Source organism: Schistocerca piceifrons, chromosome 8 (genome assembly GCF_021461385.2).
Source record: "Schistocerca piceifrons isolate TAMUIC-IGC-003096 chromosome 8, iqSchPice1.1, whole genome shotgun sequence".
NCBI classification, from domain to species: domain Eukaryota; kingdom Metazoa; phylum Arthropoda; class Insecta; order Orthoptera; family Acrididae; genus Schistocerca; species Schistocerca piceifrons.
Genome location: NC_060145.1, coordinates 112,996,619 through 113,022,826, shown reverse-complemented (window position 1 = coordinate 113,022,826; position 26,208 = coordinate 112,996,619). Strand labels below are relative to the sequence as shown.

Genomic DNA, 26,208 nt, shown 5'->3' with positions numbered 1-26,208 from the left:
TCAGCTTTCGAGTCTTCTAAATATGTATGGCTGCAATTTCTTATTGGCCAGGGGAGCTACGCAGCGGGTAGGAAATAACCTGCGCATTTTACAATTGCCGACAGCAGCAGGCGAAACTAACTTTGCTTATGTACAGACAGGACCGAAGGCGTTCGACAACACTCGGCAGTACAGGAATAACGCACGAGACTCGGCATTGTACTGTTATGTTATCGTCGTTGCGGACTTTGAGTCTTATTCCCTTACTACTGCTGCGTATTTTAGCGTTTGCTGAAATTATTGAAGAGTGCGCTCAAATAAAAAAAGCGTTGGTAAACAGCGGAGTTCAGTTGTGTCGAGAAGAAAAAGAAGGAACATTTGCTAATACCGTTAAAAAGAGCTGTGGGGAAAGCAGCAGCAAGAGTAGGAAAGGGTTTACACGGCTGAAAGCTCTTAGAATATTACGATTCAAACGGCTCTAAGCACTATGGGACTTAACATCTGAGGTCATCAGTCTCCTAGACTTAGTGGGCACATCGACAACTACAACAAGTTTTGCTACCAGCGGAATACCTGATCACTGCAGAATATTAACCCATTTCAGGCTGTGTTTTAATTAATTTTAGGTGGGCCGATCCCGGCGGTACTGCAATGCCGGGCCAACCCGCGACAGAGGTGGAGCAAGCCCCTAACACTCCGTCATGAGCCAAAAATGAGTTTAATATTCTGGTCCTGCGATGCAGGACGTATCAGATATTAAGCTGATAAGAAGAGATACTACACTTTGATCTTAGCCACATCTGAGGTCATCAGTCTCCTAGACTTAGAACTACTTAAACCTAACCTAAGGACATCACATACATCCATGTCCAAGGCAGGATTCGAACCTGCGACCGTAGCAGCAGCGCGGATCCGGACTGAAGGGCCTAGAATATTACGACCATGAAAAGGAAATACCCACCCTTCGAAAGCTTTACAGCTGTGTGAAAGAGGATACAGACATTAATTTCCAAGGGAAATGTATAAAATCCTGGAAAATTGTGAAGGACATCGCATTTCGTTTTAAAATATGTAAAAATGAAGAATATTTCTGGTTGAAATGGAAGACATTGTAGCACGGCGTGCACGCTTTCTTAGAACAATGAGATAAAACGAGAAACATGTTAAGAATCCAATTGCCGGCCAGGGTGGCCGAACGGTTCTGGGCGCTACAGTCTGGAACCGCGCGACCGCTTCGGTCGCAGGTTCGAATCCTGCCTCGGGCATGGATGTGTGTGATGTCCTTAGGTTAGTTAGGTTTAAGTAATTCTAAGTTCTAGGGGACTGATGACCTCAGAAGTTTAGTCCCATAGTGCTCAGAGCCATTTGAACCATGCCTGCTTACACATTGTACTGTTAGTAAAGGTGCTATCTTCCAAGGGAACCTCCCCATCGCACCCCCCCCCCCCCCCTCAGATTTAGTTATAAGTTGGCACAGTGGATAGGCCTTGAAAAACTGAACACATATCACTCGAGAAAACAGGAAGAAGTTGTGTGGAACTAGGAGAAAAATAAATATAATATACAAACTGAGTAGTCCTTGTGCAAGATAGTCAGCATCAAGGATAATGCGAGCTCAGGAGCGCCGTGGTCCCGTGGTTAGCGTGAGCAGCTGCGGAACAAAAGGTCCTTGGTTCAAGTCTTCCCTAGATTAAAAATTTTAACTTTTTATTTTCAGACAATTATCAAAGTTCAGGCACTCACACAAAATCAACTTCGCTCTCCAAAATTCCAGGACATATGCTTGGACATATGCAGGATTTGACGGTTTACACACGGAAAAATTTGAAAACACTAAAAACATATGTTTTGACAGAGCACAGGAAAAACTGAGCGACTGTGAAAGTGTTGCATTCAGTTGTTGCAGTTTATGTGTCAAACTCTTATGTTTTCATCACTTTTTTGGGAGTGATTATCACATCCACAAGAAAACCTAAATCGGGCAAGGTAGAAGAATCTTTTTACCCATTCGCCAAGTGTACAAGTTAGGTGGGTCGACAACATATTCCTGTCATGTGACGCACATGCCGTCACCAGTGTCGTATAGAATATATCAGACGTGTTTTCCTGTGGAGGATTCGGTTGACCTATGGCCTTGCGATCAAATATTTTCGGTTCCCATTGGAGAGGCACGTCCTTTCGTCTACTAATCGCACGGTTTTGCGGTGCGGTCGTAAAACACAGACACTAAACTTATTATAGAGAACAGAGACGTCAGTGAACGAACGGACAGATCATAACTTTGCGAAAATAAAGAAAGTAAAATTTTCACTCGAGGGTAGACTTTTTTTTTTTTTTTTGTAACCATATATATTTATTTAAATATTTTAACAACGATACATTTAAAAAAAAAGACATTTTATTCTATTAATCTATTGTCCTAGTGATGGTTAATATTATTGTCATTTTATATGTTTTCGTTTTTATATTTTACTTTTTCGTTTTTCTCTTATTGTTTGTTCCTTAAACCCTTTTACATGGCCATTTGTCGTCTTTTTTTTTTTTTTTTTTTTTTTTTTTTTTTTTTTGAGGGGAGTAGACATTCCAGGACAGGCATAACAGTTTATATTTGGCATCGTTGCATTGATTTGAGTTTATGTTTCTGTATGTGATGCACACCCATTCTCTATACTGATGAAACATGGCTGCTTGCGCACTAAATGGTCAATGAGTGTTGGCTGCATATTGAGGAACAAGATGTGCGGAAAAATGAAAGTTGTAGACAAAGAGCAACAGTGTTTCATGCTGGAGGAGGAATGAGATTCACTGAGGGTGGAGAGCTCATCTATGATTCGAGATTCGTATCGGGTGGCGGGTGCTGTGAAGAGATCTCCTTGGTTCGTCAACCACACTTTCTATGCCTCCCGGCCAACAATGCCATACGATCATTTAATTTCATTTCTATGGACTGATTCTGACATGTGCGTTCGTCACATCTGTGTTCATGCGGCCGTTCCATGTTACACTGCTCCAGAGAGATACTCTAGAATGACAGCCGCAAGCGACAGCAGTTCTTGACCACTGACGATGTATCTAAACGGTATCTGGTTTTGCTGCTATTTAGATGCATTAAATTAGCTTTACTTATATTCAGAGTCAGCCGTCTGGATTTATACCAGGCACTGGTTATCTTCTACTCTCCCTGAATTGCGTTACGAAAATGGCTCTGAGCACTATGGGACTTAAAACCTGAGGTCATCAGTCCCCTAGACTTAGTAGTATGTAAACCTAACTAACCTAAGGACATCACACACATCCATGCTCGAGGCAGGATTTGAACCTGCGACCGTAGCAGCCGCGTGGTTCCGGACTGAAACGCCTAGAACCGCTCGGCCACATCGGCCGGCAATTGCGTTAAGATTTTAGAATGTTGTTTCTTCCGTGTCTACAACTATGTTATCAGCGAATAGCTTCAGAAACGTAAAAATAGTGTCCGTCAACAATAACGACTGTATCAGACATCATTTACTGAAACAAATAGCTATCTTCGTCCAGAGCGAGTCTCCCAATGAAAAACGACGTGCTGGGTTCTGTATGATACGCAGTGTTCAAAACAGTCTGTCCAGATACTCTGTAAGCCCTTATTTCCTTTACTAAAAGACTGTGCGGAAGTCAAGAAATATCGATTTGAGTTCCTCTTTCCTCGGTTTCCAAAAATGTCATTGTAAACAATCATAAAATGCCAATGGAATTTGAGGTCAGCCAGATGGTTCTGTCTTACAACATTTCGTAGGAACTGGATCGTGCCACACCTATGTCCAATCCTGTGGACATTCCGTAGTTCCAGTACTCTACGATGGACTGTTTCTAGACCAAGGTCTAGTTCTTGCACAACTCTCTAAACCACTGAAGAAATACAAATTTACATTTGTAGTAATTGTAGACTTAGTTTTTCATAATGTTGACCTAAAAAAATTCTGAAATTTTGAAGCAAACAGAGATAAAATATAGGAAACGGAAATATTATTTACAACTTGCGTGAAAAAAACAGACTACAGCTGTAATTGTCGGACGTGACAGGGTGACAGTTGTGGTTGAGAAGGGAGGGAGACATGTTAGTAGCCTACAATCATGTTATTCAGCCTGTACATTGTGCAAAGAAAGAAAAAAGTTAAATTTGGAAAGAAAATTGAAGTTCTAGGAGCCGTAACAAAAACTCTGAGGTTTGTCGATGACATTGTAGTTCTCCCGCAAACAGCAAAGGAATTGGATGAGCAGCTGGCCAAAATGGATATTGTCTTGAAAAAAGTTATAAGGTGAACATCAACAAAATTAAAACAAGGTTAATGCAATGTTGTTGCAGTATTTCAGGAAATACTGAGAGGAGCAGAGACAGCAGCAGGCATGTTTTTCTTCTTGGGAGGCAAAATAACTGACGATGACAAAATTGAAGAGGATATAAAATGTTGACAGAAGATATCAAGTTAAGCGTTTTTCAAGAAGAATTTTCTAGTATATGATATAACACTGATTATTATGAAATCTTCCCTGAAAGTTGCTGCCTGTGGTACAACCTCATATGACAGTAAAACGTAGACAATACATAATACAGACAGACGCAGAATATAAGCATTTAAATTTGGTGTCACAGAAGAATACTGAAGAATACTAAATTGGATAACAAAAAGCACGAACTGAAATGGAAAAAAAATGTGGCAGCCACATAACCTGAGTGCTCTTGTATCATTCTCACGGCAACCCCTTCTTGTTTCATCTCACAGCGATGGCTGCTGTCTCACTACTGGGCACTGTGAAGAAGGCTGCAATCCAACAATAAACGCACATGTTTGTTGTTATGATGACGACGAACGAGTCGTCGCCAGTGTTGACTGGTGGCCAATGCTAAATAGAAACATATAAATCACAGCAGGTTTGCTGGTGTGCCGACCAGCCTGGATGTGGTTTTCCACATCCCTCTAGGTGAATACCGGGCTGGTCCCCACGTCGCGCCTCAGTTACACGACTCACAGACATTTGACACACATCCGCACTTTTCCATGATTTACACTAGAAGCAGACAGATGGGCTACTCAGATTCCGTCCAGGGGGGTACGGGGTGGCGCCAAGGAGGGCATCTGGCCACCCCTTCGCATTAACATGCCAAATCCGATTTAACCATGCCAACCCCGCGCACAATGCGGGACCATGGCGCAAGCGACAGACAGTCGATAAGATGCTGGCTGCATGGTCTGGATATGCAACGACTAAAATAATTAGAAGTCGCTGGTAAAAAATAATATATATTGTACTTAACTGGTTCTATAGGATTCTTCTTGGCTGCATACATATAATTATAAATAGATAGCTATTGAGGCCTCACTTTCGTCATACGTTACTAAGCGCCTTGTTAGAGGTTACTTTCTATCAGCTGAAGGCTATGCTAACTTTCCACTTGACGTCCCGAGCAAGAGTGGACGAGAGCTCGCTGGAAACTTGATGCAAGCCGCGGAGCGGCGCTAGCGAAGCTGATCGCGACTCGCGGGTCCAGTGATACTAATACGGACTGCGGTCGATCACTGCAACCCCTAACAAGTGGGCTATGGAACGTTGATACCACATTTGTTATGGTAAAGCCTGTGCTTCACTCCATTGTTCCCAGGTGTTGGGGATAGGCCAGCGTCCCTCTTGCTGTCAGTCTTTTAAACATGGCAACCATTTCAGAGCGAAGCACACATTTAAATAAATTGTACATGTATGGTTTCTGGGAAAGTGTCATACGGTTCTGAGTGCCTGGTAGCGAAGTATTAGAACAAGGAGAAAAAGAGAACCCGAAATTAAACCCTGTGGGACTCCTTTATGACTTCTTCCCTGCCACTAAAATTTTCTCTCCTTCCTACGTTATTTTAATTACTCACCAAAATATTTTCCACTCTGTTTATTAAGTATGATTCAGATCAGTTGTTTGTAAATCCATCAACTGCATACAACTTGAAAGTATTTCGAAAAGAATATCATCATCTATACAATCAATTGTCTTGGAAAGATCACAAAAAATATCAACTAGTGATATTTTATTGGACTGATCCATGTCAGCCTAGACATCATCAGGCACCGATGGTACTACGGCACAACTCATTCATCATGTGGACTGCAGCGAGCTCAGCCCCTACAGTGCAGACAACAAGGAACTTTGCAATCCCAGAACTCTGTGGTCAGAACAGCAGAGGGCGTCAACAGCACACTGGCAGTGTACATGGCGGCAGCAAAGATAACTGGCAAACTGCGCCTCTTCATGCATCCTCAACGTCACGTGCCAAAAATAGGCCCACACATATCCATCCATGAGGCAGCTGTTTATGCCAGTACACGAGATCTGGAGAGTAGCTCCTTCATAGCCGGCAACCTGAGTATCTCCACTACGCCACGCCAAGTACTGGGTCCTCGACCTCCGCACAGCACGCTGTTTCCACAGCTGGCACTCTTGTGGTCAGCGATCTGCTCGTAGATAGTTGGTATAACGGTACTGTCGTTCTCTCAGCCAGCAAGATGGCGTCAGAATGGACGTTTCTATTGTTGACGGATTTGGATATTTCATTACTGTTGGCTCGAAATCCTTCTCCAGTGAAGTACACCAAAAGGAATGTCAAATGTATATTTTTCTTGACTAGAGCTTGGATTTGGACTTTGGTTTTAAATCTGAAGTGAGAAACTTATTTTTTCGTTTTACCTAAGGTTACTAGGACTTCAAGCCTCAGCATTACAGAAACTTAGTTCACTGTTTTTAACGGTAAGGTCTTAACGGTCTCAGATTGTGTTCAATGAAGCGTGAGTAGCTGTTTCATATATCATGGAACTTATTTATTTACAAAATTGTTAAGGCTTTGGTGGTCACTTGAGAAACTGCCTATTGGCTTCTGTCCCGGGTTCTCCGGCCGACGTTCATCTGATGATTTTACTGACATTTCGCCAGCACGTGTGGCTGGCATTGTCAAAGCTTTACCCTCCATTGCCAGTGGTGAACTGGAGCCGAGCTCGCGGCCGCAGACTATATGTACCTGGTGCGCCAACGTCCGAGGGCTTCTCCGCGGTCATTTCCGGTGGTGGTTTGATAGTTTGTGCAGGTATCGGTCTGTGTGTGTCGGTTTTATATACACGCTGTGTCCCAGATTTACGCCATTCCTTGGGACCAGCACAACTAGAAACGGCAGTTTTTTGTCCTTTTCTATTTCCATGGTAAATTTTATGTTGGCGTGGAGACTGTTCAAGTGTCTTAGGAAGTCACCGAGCTGTTCTTCACCATAGAGTCACACAACGAAAGTATCATCGACGTACCTGACCACACTTTAGATTTACAAGTCGCCAAGTCCAGTGCCTGTGCTTCGAAATGTTCAAAAATGGTTCAAATGGCTCTGAGCACTATGGGACTCAACTGCTGAGGTCATTAGTCCCCTAGAACTTAGAACTAGTTAAACCGTAACTAACCTAAGGACATCACACACATCCATGCCCGAGGCAGGATTCGAACCTGCGACCGTAGCGGTCTCGCGGTTCTAGACTGCAGCGCCAGAACCGCGCGGCCGCTTCGGCCGGCTCGAAATGTTCCATGAAGAAGTTGGCCACCACTGGACTTCGAGGACTACCCATGGCGACGCCTTCCAGCTGTTCGTAGAAATTGCCATTCCACGTGAAATAGGTCGTGGTGAGATATGCATGGAAGAGCTTTGTGATGTCTTGCGGGAAAATGGAACCGATGTGTTAAAAAAAAAAATGGTTCAAATGGCTCTGAGCACTATGGGACTTAACATCTATGGTCATCAGTCCCCTAGAACTTAGAACTACTTAAACCTAACTAACCTAAGGACAGCACACAACACCCAGCCATCACGAGACAGAACCGATGTGTTCCAGAGAGTCACTGAGTGGCACTTTCGTAAACAAAGAAACAACATCAAAGCTGACCAGGGTGTCGTTTGGTGCAAGTTTCAGTTTCTTCAATTTATCAATGAAATATCCTCAGTCCTTTATGTATGTGTCGGTCATCCCCTCAATACAAAAACACGCGAACAGTTTCAACAAGAAAGAGGAAAGCCTTAAAGTAAACGGATCCTGGCTTCCCGTACTGCAGCGAACGACCGTCGCAGGCAGCAAGATGAGAACTGCATCGGAAATTACCGCGGAGAAGCCCTCGGACGTTGGCGCGCCAGGTACATATAGTCTGCGGCCGCGAGCTCGGCTCCAGTTCACCACTGGCAATGGAGGGTGAAGCTTTGACAATGCCAGCCACTCGTGCTGGCGAAACGTCAGTAAAATCATCAGATGAACGTCGGTCGAAGAACCCGAGACAGAAGATACTAGACAGTTTGTCTTATTTATTTACTTTGTGATTGTGGAAGTTTAAGTGGTTCCGTCATTTACGAACCATTAGTTATTTCGTGTCACTTACTGAAGGATACGCATCGATTTTGTTTCACTTATTGAAGAACCATGTTTGCTTTTGAAACTTCCTGGCAGATTAAAACTGTGTGCCGGACCGAGACTCGAACTCGGGACTTTTGCCTTTCACGGGCAAATGCTCTACCAACTGAGCTACCCAAGCACGACTCACGCCCCGTCCTCACAGCTTTACTTCTGCCAGTACCTCGTCTCCTAACTTCCAAACTTTACCGAAGCTCTCCTGCGAACCTTGCAGAACCAGCACTCCTGAAAGAAAGGATATTGCCGAGACATGGCCTAGCCACAGCCTGGGGGATGTTTCCAGAATGAGATTTTCACTCTGCAGTGGAGTGTGCGCTGATATGAAACTTCCTGGCGGATTAAAACTGTGTGCCGGACCGAGACTCGAACTCGGGACCTTTGCCTTTCGCGGGCAAGTGCTCTACCAACTGAGTGCTGGTTCTGCAAGGTTCGCAGGAGAGCTTCTGTAAAGTTTGGAAGGTAGGAGACGAGGTACTGGCAGAAGTAAAGCTGTGAGGACGGGACGTGAGTGGTGCTTGGGTAGCTCAGTTGGTAGAGCACTTGCCCGTGAAAGGCAAAGGTCCCGAGTTCGAGTCTCGGTCCGGCACACAGTTTTAATCTGCCAGGAAGTTTCATATCAGCGCACACTCCGCTGCAGAGTGAATATCTCATTATGGTTGCTTTTGTTTCAGTGTGGAATTACGGCAGTAGTTTCCCCTTCCTTTCAGCTCTGAAAATCGTGTACAATAAACTTCCGTTTGTTCCCTGTATCTGGGATGTCTACTTGTGCCCGCCAGCGGCGGACACACCAGATTTTAATTTTAGAAACGAGAGATCAGACGGTTAACGCGTCTGCCAGAGCAGGGAAAGCGAGCGCACGCCATTTCCGTGCTAGTCGGACGTTTTAAATATTGAGCCCTGCGTCGCAGGGCAATGCTAGGGCTGTGGACGCGGGTTGGGTGAGGGTGGCGAGGGACGGCGGAACAAGCATGACGCACGGCCGCCGCGAGACGTGACCGGACGCGAATCCGCGCTGCGTCGCGGGGGCCCGGGCAGACCGCAACGCATAACATATCGCTCTCACAAAAAAAAAAGGGTACGCGCCTGGTTCCTTTCACATTCTGCGTGTTGGAAACTCTGGGGATGAACAAGGCACGCTCACCGCAGTCACTGACGCACCGAAGGCCGCAGTAATTCACTTGTCGCGACGGCTGAAAATGCCTCCCACCACATTTTCTGATCCCTCCAGCAAATTTCCCTTTTTTGTTCTGGTTTATTTACTTAGACCGCTAGTCCTAGCGGTATGAGGAGGAGAGGCTGAAATGTTAAAAGTTCGCAAAGTATATTCTGGTGTCACGCCACGATAGCATTATCGACAGCGACCGAGACTAAAGTGCGCGTCATTTATGACGGCGGCCGAGTTTAGGTTCGTTCTGCGCATCTCACGTCACAAATCACAGTCAGCCAATGAACAGAGAACGACGTTGCCAGAGCTCGACTGCAGTGCAGAGCACGACGAGTGTCTTCAGTTTTAGAAACGTTCAGTCATAAATAAAGTAACTGAACAAAAGCAATATCTTGATAGCAGACTTTCTTTTATAGAAAGTTTGGAAAAAGCATTATTTACAAGGGCAGTTCAATAAGTAATGCAACACATTTTTCTTCTCGGCCAATTTTGGTTGAAAAAACCGGATATTTCTTGTGGAATATTTTCAAACATTCCTGCTTCGTCTCGTATAGTTTCATTGACTTCCGACAGGTGGCAGCGCTGTACGGAGCTGTTAAAATGGCGTCTGTAACGGATGTGCGTAGCAAACAACGGGCAGTGATCGAGTTTCTTTTGGCGGAAAACCAGGGCATCTCAGATATTCATAGGCGCTTGCAGAATGTCTACGGTGATCTAGCAGTGGACAAAAGCACGGTGAGTCGTTGGGCAAAGCATGTGTCATCATCGCCGCAAGGTCAAGCAAGACTGTCTGATCTCCCGCGTGCGGGCCGGCCGTGCACAGCTGTGACTCCTGCAATGGCGGAGCGTGCGAACACACTCGTTCGAGTTGATCGACGGATCACCATCAATCAACTCAGTGCTCAACTTGACATCTCTGTTGGTAGTGCTGTCACAATTGTTCACCAGTTGGGATATTCAAAGGTTTGTTCCCGCTGGGTCCCTCGTTGTCTAACCAAACACCATAAAGAGCAAAGGAGAACCATCTGTGCGGAATTGCTTGCTCATTATGTGGCTGAGGGTGACAATTTCTTGTCAAAGATTGTTACAGGCGATGAAACATGGGTTCATCACTTCGAACCTGAAACAAAACGGCAATCAATGGAGTGGCGCCACACCCACTCCCCTACCAAGAAAAAGTTTAAAGCCATACCCTCAGCCGGTAAAGTCATGGTTACAGTCTTCTGGGACGCTGAAGGGGCTATTCTGTTCGATGTCCTTCCCCATGGTCAAACGATCAACTCTGAAGTATATTGTGCTACTCTTCAGAAATTGAAGAAACGACTTCAGCGTGTTCGTAGGCACAAAAATCTGAACGAACTTCTCCTTCTTCATGACAATGCAAGACCTCACACAAGTCTTCGCACCCGAGAGGAGCTCACAAAACTTCAGTGGACTGTTCTTCCTCATGCACCCTACAGCCCCGATCTCGCACCGTCGGATTTCCATATGTTTGGCCCAATGAAGGACGCAATCCATGGGAGGCACTACGCGGATGATGAAGAAGTTATTGATGCAGTACGACGTTGGCTCCGACATCGACCAGTGGAATGGTACCGTGCAGGCATACAGGCCCTCATTTCAAGGTGGCGTAAGGCCGTAGCATTAAATGGAGATTACGTTGAAAAATAGTGTTGTGTAGCTAAAAGATTGGGGAATAACCTGGTGTATTTCAATGCTGAATAAAACAACCCCTGTTTCAGAGAAAAAATGTGTTGCATTACTTATTGAACTGCCCTCGTATACCAATTGCATCATATTCTATTAATTAATTAAAGCAAACAAGCAATAAGCCTCCTAATTCGGGCGACAGCAAGGAAAGGTGTTTGTATCATTCTCACTAACCGCTTATTCGCAATAAAGAACAGCGGTAATTGTTTATTTCCTATTGTACTTCGACAAAACGTGAGTAATTCATAGTCATACCAGCAGTGTTTGTCGGTATTTTGCGTGATATCTTCAAGTCCTCCGGGAGATGTATTGAATGACGAGCTACGGTAGCGTAATGGTAAAAGTGTATGGCTGCTGAGCAAAAGGTTCTAAGTTTAAACCTTGTTCGTTGCTTAATATTTTCTTTATTTAAAAACAATAACGAAGTGTCTTACTTCATGAATTTGATTCGTCTGAATGTAATTTTTTGAAATTTCTAGTGGCAACTAAAATCGACCATATGGAAAGTATACACTACGGACTTTTACCTCTGCAAACTCTTCCAAATTTCCTGCAATGGTTTACTACATCTAATGCTGCACAATAACTGCGTTGAACATCGAAACAAAATTAAGTCATTTACGGGGGGAAGGTATCGGTCAAGAAGATGTGTAAAAATCAAATTTTTGTGCCAAATAGTTTTTGTGAAGTCGAATGATAAAGTGTGTCAAAGCAGTCGAAACACCATGTGTCTGCACAGGCGAGCAGTGCAGTGATGACAAAATCGTGCACATCGCGAATGCGGGGAGCACGTCTCTGTAGCGGCGAAAGGGTTAATGCGGCCGTGGTGACTTTACTTCATAAACTGCGCGCTCCCCCCAAAAGTAAGTTTGCGAACTATAGTATGGCGCTGCTTCTCTTGGCGCGTACAACTGGCAATGCAGCTATCTCCTGCGTCTGGGCGGGCATGCACGAACCGCCGAGATAAAAGAATTGAACTATAGTGTTTGAATTGTACTTGAACACAATAATTCAAACAATTATTTTATTTACGACTGTAATTTTCAGCAACCGACGAATTATTTTCTCAGGACAAATTTCAGTCACCAGTCGCAGATAAATTTTATTATCTTTGTTTCGACAAATGGATTTGTCATCTTCGGAAGGCTTTTACGTTGTCACTTCTCAAAAACATATCCAACAATCGTCTTTGGAAGCCTTAGAACAGTTGCTTTCTTACTGAGGTGACATCCCACGAATATTCCACATTCGAAGTCAACGAGCTCTTGTGGCCGCCCTATTATCCTCTTACATCGTTCTTGTGAAACACAACTGGCTCTTTACTTACACGAAGTATTGACGGCTGTTGCGAAGGGATTTCAAATTGTTTCCGTGTTTCTAGATTTCCAGAAGGCTTTTGACACTGTACCTCACAAGTGGCTTGTACCCAAATTGCGTGCTCTCGGTTGTGTTACTGGATTCCTGATTTCGTGTCAGAAAGGTCACAGTTTGTACTAATTGGGGAAAAGTCATCGAGTAAAATAGAAGTGATTTCTGGCGTTCCCCAAGGTAGTATTGTAGGGCTTCCGTTGTTCCTTGTCTACATAAAAGACTTAGGAGACAATCTGAGCAGCTGCCTTACGTTGTTTGCAGATGATACTGTCGTTTATCATCTAATAAAGTCATCAGAAGATCAAAACAATTGCAAAACGATTTAGAAAAGATATCTGTATGGTGTGAAAATTGGCAGTTGACCCTAAATATTGAAAAGTGTGTACCGTCATCCACACGAGTGCCAAAAGGAATCCGATAAGCTGAACTAAATACCTCGCACAAGTTAATTTGGAAAGAACTCACAGAAAGTGTTGTGGGAAAGGTTGACCAAAGATTGCGTTTTATTGGCACAACAGTTAGATGATGCAACAGATCTACTAAAGAGACTGCCTACACTTCGTCTGTACGTCCTCTTTTGGAGTACTACTGTGCGGTCTGGTATCCTTACCAGATAAGATTAATGAAGCACGTCAAGAAAGTTCGAAAAAGAGCAGCTGTTTTCTATCATTTAGAAATCGTGGAGAGAGTGTCACGGACATGATTCACAATTTGCGGTGGGCTTCATTAAAACAAAGGCATTGCTCTTTGCGGCGTAATCTCACGAAATTTCTATCACCAGCTTTCTCCTCCGAATGTGAAAATATGTTTTTGACGCCCATCTACATTGGGAGAAACGATCATCACAATAAAATGATGGAAATAAGAGCTCGTACGGAAAGATACAGGTGATTGTTTTTTCCGCGCACTCTTGGCGGTTGTAGTAATAGAGAATTATTGTGAAGGTGGTTCAAATGGTTCAAGTGGCTCTGAGCACTATGCGACTTACCTTCTGAGGTTATCAGTGGATTAGAACTTACAAGTAATTAAACCTAACTAACCCAAGGACATCGCACTCATCCATGCCCGAGGCAGGATTCGAACCTGCGACCGTAGCGGTCGCTCGGTTGCAGACTGTAGCGCCTAGAACTGCACGGTCACTCCGGCCGGCGAAGGTGGTTCGATGAACCCTCTGCCAGGCACTTAAGTGTGATTTGCAGAGTATCCAGATTTAGATGTGCGTGGATGTACTGCTTCTCTACTGACAACACGATACTACCTGCTTTCTTCTATACTCGTAGGTTCGTCTCTCGTTGCATGTAGCGGTCGCTCGGTTGCAGACTGTAGCGCCTAGAACTGCACGGCCACTCCGGCCGGCGAAGGTGGTTCGATGAACCCTCTGCCAGGCACTTAAGTGTGATTTGCAGAGTATCCAGATTTAGATGTGCGTGGATGTACTGCTTCTCTACTGACAACACGATACTACCTGCTTTCTTCTATACTCGTAGGTTTGTCTCTCGTTGCATGTAGTGGCCATTTTCTCATGACGTAGGGTTGCTCGGGTACTATTAAATACATAGTGTATTTTCTGAGATGGCAGTATAGAGTTCTGTTTCTTCATTGTCTTATGCCATTTTCCCGCACTGGCACAGTGTCAGCAGGATTATCAACGGATGGAGCACAGTTAATTTACGGGGTGGACGGATGGATGCCCTTCGTGCCACTACCTCGTCAGCACCCCCCGCCCACCAGGAACGGTATGTGTGTCTATGTGTAGTGTTGTCTATGAGAAAGTTAGCTAAAATTTTCTATATGTTTCCGAATCGTGTAACAGAGGTGGGACTTGGGCATCAGCCCAGTATTCACCTAATGGGATTGGGAAACCGCCTAAAACCACATCCAGGATGCCCTACACACCGGGCTGTGTCGTTGTCCGCCAGACGGATTCGGCCTGCGGCCGGCACACCTTCTGGCCTTTAAACTCGCACGACTATATTGGCGGATGGGTGCTAATGCAGACTAATTCGAATAAAACATCCCTTATAACATGCCTTCAAAATTTATTGATTGCAGTAAAACAGCTATGGTAATGCAACCCAAACAGATAATCAGAGAAGGTGCAAATCAAGGGCAAATGACTGAGTTAAAAGTGGATACTGTATTCAGAAATTTCGCCTCCTACTTGAAAGTCTTCTCATGCCGACTTTGCGCCCCATTCGTAATTCCAACAATTCGTCTCTGGTGTTAGTCTTACTTTGTAGAGTTCGTCCTTCAACCACATCCACAGGCAAAAATGTAAGTGGTACGATCTAGGGACCTTGGTGGCCAAGGAAAGTGACCATTTCTGTCGATCCATCAATAGGGCAGTGATAGATTTTGATGATATGTGACCTGACTTGTAGACTATGCAGGGGACCCGTCAAGCAGGAAGAATGTACTGATCCTTGCAGCCAAAGTAACCTCCTCGAACAATTCTGAAAGCGCGATTTCAAGAAAGTCCTCAGAATGTGGCCGTGCAGGACGATGCGGCAGGACAACAAACACAGTAAACTGTTTGTCTACCATACCGCAGCACACAGTTGCGGAACGGCGTTCTTCAAAAACTGTCTCCGGCGAGGCATGTGGGTATACGTCTTACCACGAATGACAATTACGAGGTACTGCCAAAGCTCCGAGTGAAAGTGGCTTCATCCAGAAATACTGCAAATGGGATTGCTCGACAAAATTCGGAACGTCTATCTTCATCCTCTTCTCTTGTTGAATCCGCTGTAATAGATAAAGTTCGTGCATACGCACTGACTTGAAAAATCTGGTACGTGAATTACCGATACGTGCAGAAATTCTGCATGTGGTTGTTACAGGACCACGTTCTCCCAAGTGAATAATGTCTTCTACCTCACGCACATACTCTTCATTCTCAGATCCATATGAAATATGACACTCTAGAAACTGACACTCTGCGGTTGGGAGATCATTTTCCATACTTCCTATAAACATCAGCTGTATTTCCATTACAAAACCCTTGCACAAATACAATCCGACAGATAAACACGTAGCACCACCGAGAAGTTGTTCGAACGCGACGAAAACGTGTGATGTAGTCGTACAGACAAACAAATGATTACAATTTCAGAAAAATTGGCGATTTGTTCAACGGTCCTTCTCTGGCTCGTATGTAAACACGCTTTTCAGAGCATTCACACGCCGGTGGCGACACCTACAACGTGCTGACACGAGGAAAGTTTCCAACCGATTCCTCATACAAAAACAGCAGTTGACCGGCGTTGCCTGGTGAAACGTAGTTGTGATTCTTCGTGTAAGGAGGAGAAATGCGTACCATCACGTTTCCCACTTTGATAAAGGTCGGATTGTAGCCTACCGCGATTGCGGTTTATCGTATCGCGACATTACTGCCCGCGTTGGTTCAAATGGCTCTGAGCACCACGGGACCTAACTTCTAAGGTCATCAGTCCCCTAGAACTTAGAACTACTTAAACCTAACTAATCTAAGGACATCACACACATCCATTGCCGAGGCAGGATTCGAACCTGCGACCGACTGTAGCGCCTAGAACCGCTCGGCCACTCCGGCCGGCTGCTCACGTTGGTCGAGATCCAACGACTGTTAGCAGAATATGGAATCGGTAGGTTCAGGAAGGTAATACTGAACGCCGTGCTGGATCCCAACGGCCTCGTATCACTAGCAGTCGAGATGACAGGCATCTTACCCGCATGGCTGTAACGGATCGTGCAGCCACGTCTCGATCCCTGAGTCAACAGATGGGGACGTTTGCAAGACAACAACCATCTGCACGAACAGTTCGGCGACGTTTTGCAGCAGGTCGTAGACTATGGCTGCGTTGCATCACCCCGATGGTGTACGCAACGACAAAGTGTATGGTGATAAACCTACGTCTCGTCACCTGTTACAATGTGATCGAGGAACTCATCACCTGCTTCAGCATAGCGTGTGAGGAAGTCGAGTGCAAAGCCCATCCTTTTCTTTTTGTGTTCTTCCGTTAACAGTTTTGGAACCCAGCAAGCACACAATTTCCTGTACCCTAACTTGACAGTCACTACGTCATAAAGAGTTGTCATTGACACATCCGGTATGATCTGATGCAATTCTATTCGCACGAATTGCTTCCTCCGTTCTCCGAAGAAGGGCATCAGAGACCACACATGGCCGACCTCTTCTTTGTTCGTCATGAACATCGGTCCTGCCTTCACAGAAATGACGACACCATTTCGTTACATTTTGTCGTTTCATAATGTTCTCATAAACAGAAACAATTTCTTTGTGAATATCCGTTGGTCGCTGACGTTTTGCATGAAGAAAACGTATGACGGAGCGCGCTTGGCATTTGGCGGGATTCTGAATCGGCGCAGCCATTTTAAACACGACCTACTCCAACCAGAAGCAACGTTCAACTGCCAAACGACCGCGAGGAGAAAGCTAACGGTTCAAGGTTAACACCAGTGTTGCCAAATTGCTCGCCAAAACTCTTCTGTTCAAAAAATGGTTCAAATGGCTCTGACCACTATGGGACTTAACTTCTGAGGTCATCAGTCCCCTAGAACTTAGAACTACTTAAACCTAACTAACCTAAGGACAGCACACACATTCATGCCCGAGGCAGGATTCAAACCTGCGACCGTAGCAGCAGCGCGGTTCCGGACTGAAGCGCCTAGAACCGCTCGGCCATCCCGGCCGGCAAACTCTTCTGTTCCTCTGGCGTACAGTGTACCTTTACTTTCCGAAATACCCTCGTATATGGAAAGTTTTATTCTATACTACCACCTCCTAAAATATTTATTATTGCTGAAACACTGTTATTGCTGAAACAGTGTTTTTGAAGTCAGAGCGGCTCTGATGACTGAGTGAATGAATGTTTCGCCTCGCTTAACGAGTGAGACCAGCGGCTGGCCAGCCTTCTCTGCCTAAGTCGGCCTCCGAGAGACAGAGCCGCGGGCGCGTGTTCCGGCCCGGAGCGAAAGCGTGGGCGGCACCTGCTGACGTCGTGGGTGGCAGTGGGGGAGGGCGAGGGGGGAGGGACGGGGAGGGGTGCTCTTAAAGCGGCGCAGCTCACTTCACGCAGGGGGAGAAATCTGCGCAGCCCGCTCGCTTTTATATCTCCCTCGTGTGAGGCACGAGGCGCGGCTACCGGGAACCACGATGCATGTAGCGGCTGTCGCTCCTACACTCGTCAGGTGAAGTTTTTTGTGGGGCTAGAAAGACAGACACCGTCTAGGTCCCACTCTTATTTTGCTGAATAATCGGTTTCGATACTTTTTAGTTCATACTCTGAGTCATTAACCACTAAAAAGGAAAGAAGCGGGAATACGATAGTGCAAAGGCACTCTTAAAGTGATGTAAAAACACTTATAGTGACAGTACGCGAAATAAAAATCAAACAACATGAAGCAGATGATACTGAATAACTGCGAAGCGCAGGCAGTTTTAATCTTTATTTTTTACTTTAAAATGTCAACTTATTATTGAAAGTTGCTTTAGTTTTAATAAGATGCTGAAGTATGTTGTCAACCATGTGGCGTTACGTGCATAACTTTGTTTACAGTTCAATTTCCATAACTTCAGTAGCTTTGGTTCAAATGGCTCTAAGCACTATGGGATTTAACATCTGAGGTCATCAGTCCCCTAGACTTAGAACTACTTAAACCTAACTAACCTAAGGACATCACACACATCCATGCCCGAGGCAGGATTCGAACCTGCGACCGTAGCAGCAGCGCGCTTCCTGACTGAAGCGTCTAGAACCGCTCGGTTACAGCGGCCGGCTCAGTAGCTTTAACTGACTCTTTTCCAACTGACAGTCTGTGCTTCGCAATAATTGGCATTATTTGCTTCATCTTGTTTTATTTTTATTTTGCATACTGCCACTGTATGTATGCCACTTTTAGGACTATCTTTGTTCTATCGTACTCACTTTTCTTTCCTTTACGGTAGTTAATGGATCCTAGGACTAGCTTAAAAAGTGTCGAAACTGGTTATGGAAGAAAAACAGGCGAGCTAGAGGGTGTTTGTCCTTCTATACACTGGATGTGATAGCGGTGCCCTGTAGACATTAAGCCTTCAATTATGAGATTTTCTCCGGCGTTTCGGGAAATGCTTGCAGTTTGTTTCCAATGTGTAGGTGGACTCATCTGAAACAAATCTGCCAATATTATCTTTCATGTGCACGAGAAATGTCAATCCCTTTCTCATTAGAAACAAGTAGTTTTCAAAGTCGAATTTCACGTGCCTGTTCAAACCGGTAGACCAGAATTAATCTAGTTTCATATACCTAAAAATCCGTGTTTATTTGTTCGTACTTTTTTCGCGGCCACTTCTCTTCCCATTGCTTTCACTTGCGCAGAGGCTATAGACATAATGCATTTAACTTACGTGGAGGTAAACACCATGTACCTATTGGAGGGGCGGGGGTGGGGTGAAAAACAAATGTAGCTTATCACGGGCGAATTCCGACACTTTAGTCATTCATTATTAGAGAATAAGGGTACTTGGTGACATGCAACAAACTTTACACCTAATTTCAAATTTTAATAAACTTTTTATCGCTCACAACCCGACCCCCCCCCCCCCCCCGCCACAAAATGATGAAAGGAAAAATGTTTATCGCTAACTACACTTTCGCTGGTCACGCGGTAAAACTGCTGCATCAGGAGTGACGTTTTAATTCTTTACTTCGTTTCAACTAAATTTATGAACGCTACATGTTGCATACAGTATTCGCAAATACCATTGAATTTACCTGCAAAATCACATCATTGATGCGTGGAAAACAGCCACATCATGCTTGACGTTTTGATTTATTACGTCTTTACTACCAACTCCATACGTAAAAAAATTTGCGAATAGTATCAAAATGTACCACTGAATACTCCTGCAAAATTGTATCATTCTACGACGTATTCTCCAGGAGATATGACGTCATAAAAGTTGAAATGCGTCAAAACGAAACTGCAGGGCGAAATCCGCTACATATTCAGGCGATATATATGTTTAAATATGTGTGATTTATGTTAAATATAATGCGAATGTATGTGATATGTGCGTACTATGGTCGGTGGAAAAAGCGGTTAATCCCCTGTAATAATTTCAATCAGACTTCGTAGACATAGTACCGACTATCTGGAAAGAATTATTGTTGGGATAGCAACCACTTGCTTGCAGTTGTGGTGGGGGTGATAACTTAGTGACGGTGAGAGAAAGTGGACAGGAATTTTTGTGAATTTGTGGTAAGTCCGTATGGGGCCAAACTGCTGAGGTCATCGGTCCCTCGGATTACAAACTACCTAATATAACTTAAACTAACTTACGCTAAGGACAACACACACACACACACACACACACACACACACACACACACACAAAAGCGCGCGCGCGCGCGCGCTCGCGCGCATACGCACGCACACACACACGCCCGAGGGAGGACTCGAACCGCCGACGAGGGGAGCCGCGCGAACCGTAGCAAGGCGCCTCAAACCGTGTGGCTACCTTTCAAGGCAAAGTGGCGAAGAGGAGATTGAGAGGGAGAGAGAGAGAGAGAGAGAGGGAGAGAGAGAGATGGGGGGAGGGGGAAGGACGAGACGGGCATAGATAGGGAGAATGAGGAGGAGGTGGGCGGAGAGATGGAGGAAGAGATGGTCAGAGAGAAGGAGTGAGAGCACTGAGAGAGTCAGGAGGAGATGAAAAGAAAGGGGTGAGGAGACTGACTTAGGAGGTGAGGAGATAAACTTAGAGAGGAGAAGAGGAACCTAGAGGGGGTAAAAGGAGACGGACTTAGAGGCAGGAAGCAGGTGATGGACAGAAACAGGGGGAGGAGCAGATGATCGGAGAAGGGAGGGGGGAGGGGGGGGGGAAGAAGCAGATCTAACTGAGAGGGGAGAGGAGCAAATGATAGGGAGAAGGACACTAGGAGATGGGAAGAGAGGGGAGGAGGAAATGGACTGATAGAAGATTAGAATAAATATATACCTGGACAACGCCAGAAACTCAGATATATATTCTTTCAGTCTGTTATGTTGTTTCTACAACAGACTATTCGTTACACGTAAAGCTGTTTATACGAGTATAAAATATAACATATTAATATCAAGTTCACGATATATTTGTGTATCTTATCAGTATACATTTTAGTGAAGAAGAGTAAAATAGGTGGGAGAGAAGAGGGGCCGTGAGACTAGTGAAGAGAGAATGAGAAAAACAGAATAATTACAAATTAAGAGATGAAGAAACTCTGCACACTGTACAGACCACTATTTACCCTCCTGGAAGAAGATACGAGGCACAGCGAGACGTCCAGGAAGGGCAGCATTATGGTTCTGCAAGGACCATTAGGGACGTGAAATCATGCTGACTACAGGCGCTAGATTTCGAGGATGAGGATCCAGGTGCGGACAGCAAGATCGAGGTGGTCCCACAGATTTGAGACTGGGTTGGTTTGCATTGTCTTGCTGGTAGGCGCCAGTCGTGCCGAGGAGAAACAAACTGCGTGTAGGTGTAGACACCCTCCCCAAGGATAAATGCATACTTGTGTTGATCCATTGTGCCTTCCAGAATAACGAGAGGACCAGGGAATCCCACCAAGACATTCCTCAGATCACAACGCTCCCTTTTCTTTCAGACATTTCACGCCGTAAGTGCCAACGGCCATCTGTATGATGGAGCGTAATACGCGATTCATCTGAAAATCCCACCTGTCGCCACAACATGGACGTACAGTTGCGGTATTGGCGTGCAAATTCTAGCCTTCCTCGCAGATTAATAGCATTCAGCACAGGTGTATGAACCAGGCGCCTGCCAAGGGGATCCATATCCACCAACGTTCGCTGAATAGTAGTCGAGGAGACACTGTTGGTAGCCCCTAAGCTCATCTCCGTAGTCAGTCGCCCAACAGTTGCACGCCTGTTCGGACGTACACATCTCTGCAGCCATCGCTCATCCCTGTCATTCTCGGCCCATTGTACACCACAAATGGCTCAGTCCTGGTTTTGAATAGTGCCATTTTGCCGCGCGTGGTATAAACAGGGTGACACGCGAACAATTTACAAACTTAGCCGTGCCGGAAATGCTCCCACCATTGGCCTGAAAGCCAATGATCGTGCCCTTTTGGACGTCAGATAAATCGCTCCGGTTCCGCATTACAACGACTGCACAGCTGTTCGCGACCCCAAGACATGCTTTATAGCAGGCCGACGTGGCCGAGCGGTTCTAGGCGCTACAGGTTCGAATCCTGCCTCGGGCGTGGATGTGTGTGATGTCCTTAGGTTAGTTAGGTTTAAGTAGTTCTAAATTCTAGGGGACTGATGACCTCAGAAGTTAAGTCTCATAGTGCTCAGAGCCATTTGAACCATGCTTTATATGTCCTCCACTGCTAGTACTGCCACTTTCCGTCCCTGAGTCGCCACTCGATGTTGCCGTCGAAAATATGAGTTGGACACATTAATGTGACTGGACAGCGTTTTACCAAATATTCCCCAGTCTTGGTCTGTAAGTTGTTTTCTGTTGGTACACTGCGAGACAATGTGATCAGGGTTGCCAAATCCTCCACATTCATAGGTATCTGTGGTGGTGTAGCATATTTTGAATTAAACAGGCGAGATACTGAGATACAAGATGTCCTGACAGGTACTCGTGAGAAGTACGACGACACTGCTCTGTGAAAGAGCACTTAGATTCTCCTCCCTGTTTCTGTTCTGTCCCAGATTTTTTGACAGTCCATTAATGCATTCCTTTATTTCCCTCCTCTATGTGGCTGTTATGGACTCTATCTTCACCTCACCGTATTCGCCTTTTTTGAGTCAAAACTGTGCCCTTCTCTCGGCTAATTAAAGGCAATCGTACTGAGCTAAGTGCTAGTAAGTTAACAGGGACAGCAAAACAGAAACCTAACTTTGACTATTGCCTCAATTCGGCGAAGAAGAGAGTCTGGAACATTGTTCAGGTATACCGTATCCAGTTGAAGTAACTCACTGATGATTAGATCCCATCGAGCTGACAAATGCAATGTCCCAAACAGTCCCAGATATTTCCCACTGAATTAAGAAAAGGTGATTTAATGGGCCATAGGATGCTTGAACGTTCATCGAACAACGAATGATAGCATGCATCTCTGTAACAGGACTGTTACCACCATAAAAGTCTACAGCGTACACAGAACAGTTAGCATGAAAATGTTGAAGACAAAAATTCAAGAATGAATTTTCACTCTGCAGCGGAGAGTGCACTGGTGTGGAACTATCTGACAGATTAAAACTGTGTGCTGGACCAGGACTAAAATCTAGGACCTTTGCCTCTTGCAGGCGAGTGCTCTACCTATTGAGCTACCCAAGGACGAATCATAACTCGCCCTCACAGCTGTACTTCAGCTAATACCTCATCTCCTGCCTTCCACAATTCACGGAAGCTCTCCTGCATATCTTGCAAGAGTAGCACTCCTGAAACAAAGGACACTGCAGAAGACATCGCCTAGCCACGGCCCAGGGAATGTTCCATAGTTAATTTTCAGTGCATCTGCGGGGAAGTTTCAGGGCAACAACTGCTCATCAACACATCTGAAATAAACATACTGTATTGTTTTCAGGGTAAGCTGAACGATTGGGCAAAAGCAGTGCTAACAAGGGAAACTCCCCATCGCAAAAAAAGAAAATGGTTCAAATGGCTCTGAGCACTATGGGACTCAACATCTTAGGTCATAAGTCCCCTAGAACTTAGAACTACTTAAACCTAACTAACCTAAGGACATCACACACACCCATGCCCGAGGCAGGATTCGAACCTGCGACCGTAGCAGCCTCGCGGTTCCGGACTGCAGCGCCAGAACCGCACTGCCACCGCGGCCGGCTCACTCCCCATCGCATTCCCCTCAGATTTAGTAGTAAGAGGGCCCAGTGCACAGCCTGTCAAAAACTGAACATAGGTCAAGCATGAAAACAAGAAGAAGGTGTATTGAACTATAAAAAAATGCACAATAGAAACAGTGAACGGTCCAAGAACAAGAAGTGCAATCGCAAAGCTACAAGACACATTGAAGGCATCATGGTTAATTGATCACATTGTTGGACCAGCAGGCGAGCGAGGCGTGTTCAGACGTGCCTCATACTTTTTCTTTCGCTGTATTCAGATCTGTGTCTGTGTCGTGGTGTAACAACGAGGTGTAAGAAAGGGACCTACAATAGTAGTTGACTCTGCACAATTACTCTATTGGCAGCCTGCCCCCGGTAGCTGAGTGGTCAGTCTGCTTTCCGCAGCGCTGCGGCGAAGACGTCTTGTTTACGTCCCGTCCGCGCGGTCGCGACTGCCCGTAGTTGTTACTACTTCGTCGTCGCTAGTTTAGAGTCCATCACTACCGACGCAACATGGCACATTCATACAGACAAACTACCATCAAGATCAGTTTTCAACCCGATCATGCACGACCGTGAGCTTTTGAAGTGGAACGTTTTCTACGTGACGACGTTAAAATTGAACCGCGATTCATAATTGGTATCCATCTCTCTATCACGAGCAGTGTTGTCTACGTCAAGTTAGTAAGTGACGAGGTGTGCAACAGAATCGTGCGTGCACATGCGAACGATCTGAAATTCAACCATTCTGATCGCCATATTGTGGGGGTCTCTATCGATCACGCGGGGCTTGGCCTCCGTACGATACGCGTCTTCGAACCCCCTTTCGAAGTACCGCCGGATGTAGTCACCGCAGCTTTCCAGCCTTACGGCAGAGTGATCAGCCATATGGCCGAAAAATGGACCACCTTTACAACGTACCCCGTTCTTAACGGGGTACGACAGATCAAAATTTAACTGACCAAACATGTACCATCATATCTCTTCTTCGGTGGATGTAGGGCGATCATTATGTATAACTGTCAGCCACGCACTTGCTCCGGTTGTGGCCAAGAAGGGCATGTCCGCTCGGATTGTCTCCGACGACGGCTTACTCAAATCCCGATAGGTGAATCTATGCTTCCTCCTACGGTGACGACCCTTCCTCTCAATTATGCCGAGGTTACATGGGCAGCAACCCTTTCCGATGCTGACCACATTCGTCCGATAGCCGCCCACGATTGCGAGACCATGATGGTTCTACAGTACCGGATCCGGCCTCTACAACGGCGCCCCCACCTGAAGATAATCACCGACCAACTTTGCAAGAAGGCATGGATGCCAGGATGGACATTGACTCATGGGTTGTGCCGACTGCGGCATTTCTTCCAGACACCGGAGCAGCTGAAGAAATCCACCCACATCCGGATACTGAAACACACGTCCATAAACAGCGTTCCTCGCGGAAACACAAGAGACAGCGGCGTGCTCCATCGAACGAGTGTTTGCAGCGATCGTCTGACATGGACTGTGGACACTCCGACGATGGTACCGGCAGTACAGAGGCCGCCGTAACATCCCACCCAACAGATCGCCATGGTGACGACTTCAGTCCGTCGGACCCCACAGAACAGCAGGATCACAAGCAGAGAGCCGCTGCCGATTCCCAGCCAGTAGAGCCGATGGAGTCAGCGCCGAGTATCGCAGCAGCCACTAACAGCCACCAACAGCCGATGGTATTTCATAGCGACTGGGTGGACGAAAACTCCTTGCCCATCGTATCGGACGAAATGCGGGGGAATTTACCCGACCAGTGTTGATCCTTTCCTGCCATCAAATACAGTGACGTCACAGCCTTACAAAGGTATTGATCGCCAACACGGGTTCTATGGATAGACCTCAAACTTATCGCGTTGCGACTATAAACATGAACACTGTACGGACGCTCGCTAAGTTATCCTTGCTTCAGGATATGCTGAATTCTGCTTCCATCGATAAAGCCCTTCCCCAGGAAGTGTACGTCGACGACTTACCAGGCATGCACGGTTACGATGCTTGCGTCTCTACAGCTTCCCCCATAGGCAGCGGTGTCGCTGTACTTCTTCGGGAAGGGTTAGTGGCGGACGATATCCTCTTTCTGCCTGGGGCAAGAGGAATGGCATTCATAGTACTAGGTGTCCGCCTTATCAATGTCTATGCACCTTCCGGGACGGACAAACGTCGCGAACGTTCACGATTCTTTGCGGAAGACGTCGCCCCGCTCTTCCAAGGCCGCCACGACCATCTGGTATTTGGAGGTGACTACAATTGCGTACTGGCGCCCAGAGAACAACTCCCACGACATAACCAGTGCCCGGAACTCAAGACGCTAATTCCAGACCTTCAGATGGTGGACACTTTGGAAAATCTTCACGGCCACCCACCGGGATTCACACACTTCACGAGTCACTCTTCCAGTCGCATAGACCGGATTTATGTCTCACGCTCTCTGGCCGCTGGAACACAGGATGCGGAACTGTGGCCTGCAGCCTTCTCGGACCACTCAGATCACATTTGTGCCGTCATCCTGCGGCGGCAACAAGTGTGGAGAAGCCACAGCCCGTGGAAATTAAACATCGCTACCTGTCGTACCCGGATTGCTACCAAGCCGTTGAGGATACGTGGCATTCGTGTGAAAATCGCCTCCGTGCATATCCCAAACG

At 45.8% G+C, this 26,208-nt stretch overlaps 3 non-coding genes across 3 annotated transcripts; 1 reads left to right on the top strand and 2 right to left on the bottom strand.

Annotated features, from left to right (window-relative positions):
* Window positions 1–600: 600 nt before the first annotated feature.
* On the bottom strand, window positions 601–789 carry LOC124712781. The gene has a single exon (XR_007005605.1). It is a non-coding gene; the product is annotated as a U2 spliceosomal RNA (small nuclear RNA).
* Window positions 790–8,480: 7,691 nt separating this feature from the next.
* On the bottom strand, window positions 8,481–8,555 carry Trnas-uga. Its single transcript has one exon. It is a non-coding gene; the product is annotated as a tRNA-Ser (tRNA).
* A 390-nt stretch (window positions 8,556–8,945) lies between these two features.
* Trnas-uga lies at window positions 8,946–9,020 on the top strand. The gene has a single exon. It is a non-coding gene; the product is annotated as a tRNA-Ser (tRNA).
* Window positions 9,021–26,208: the final 17,188 nt, after the last annotated feature.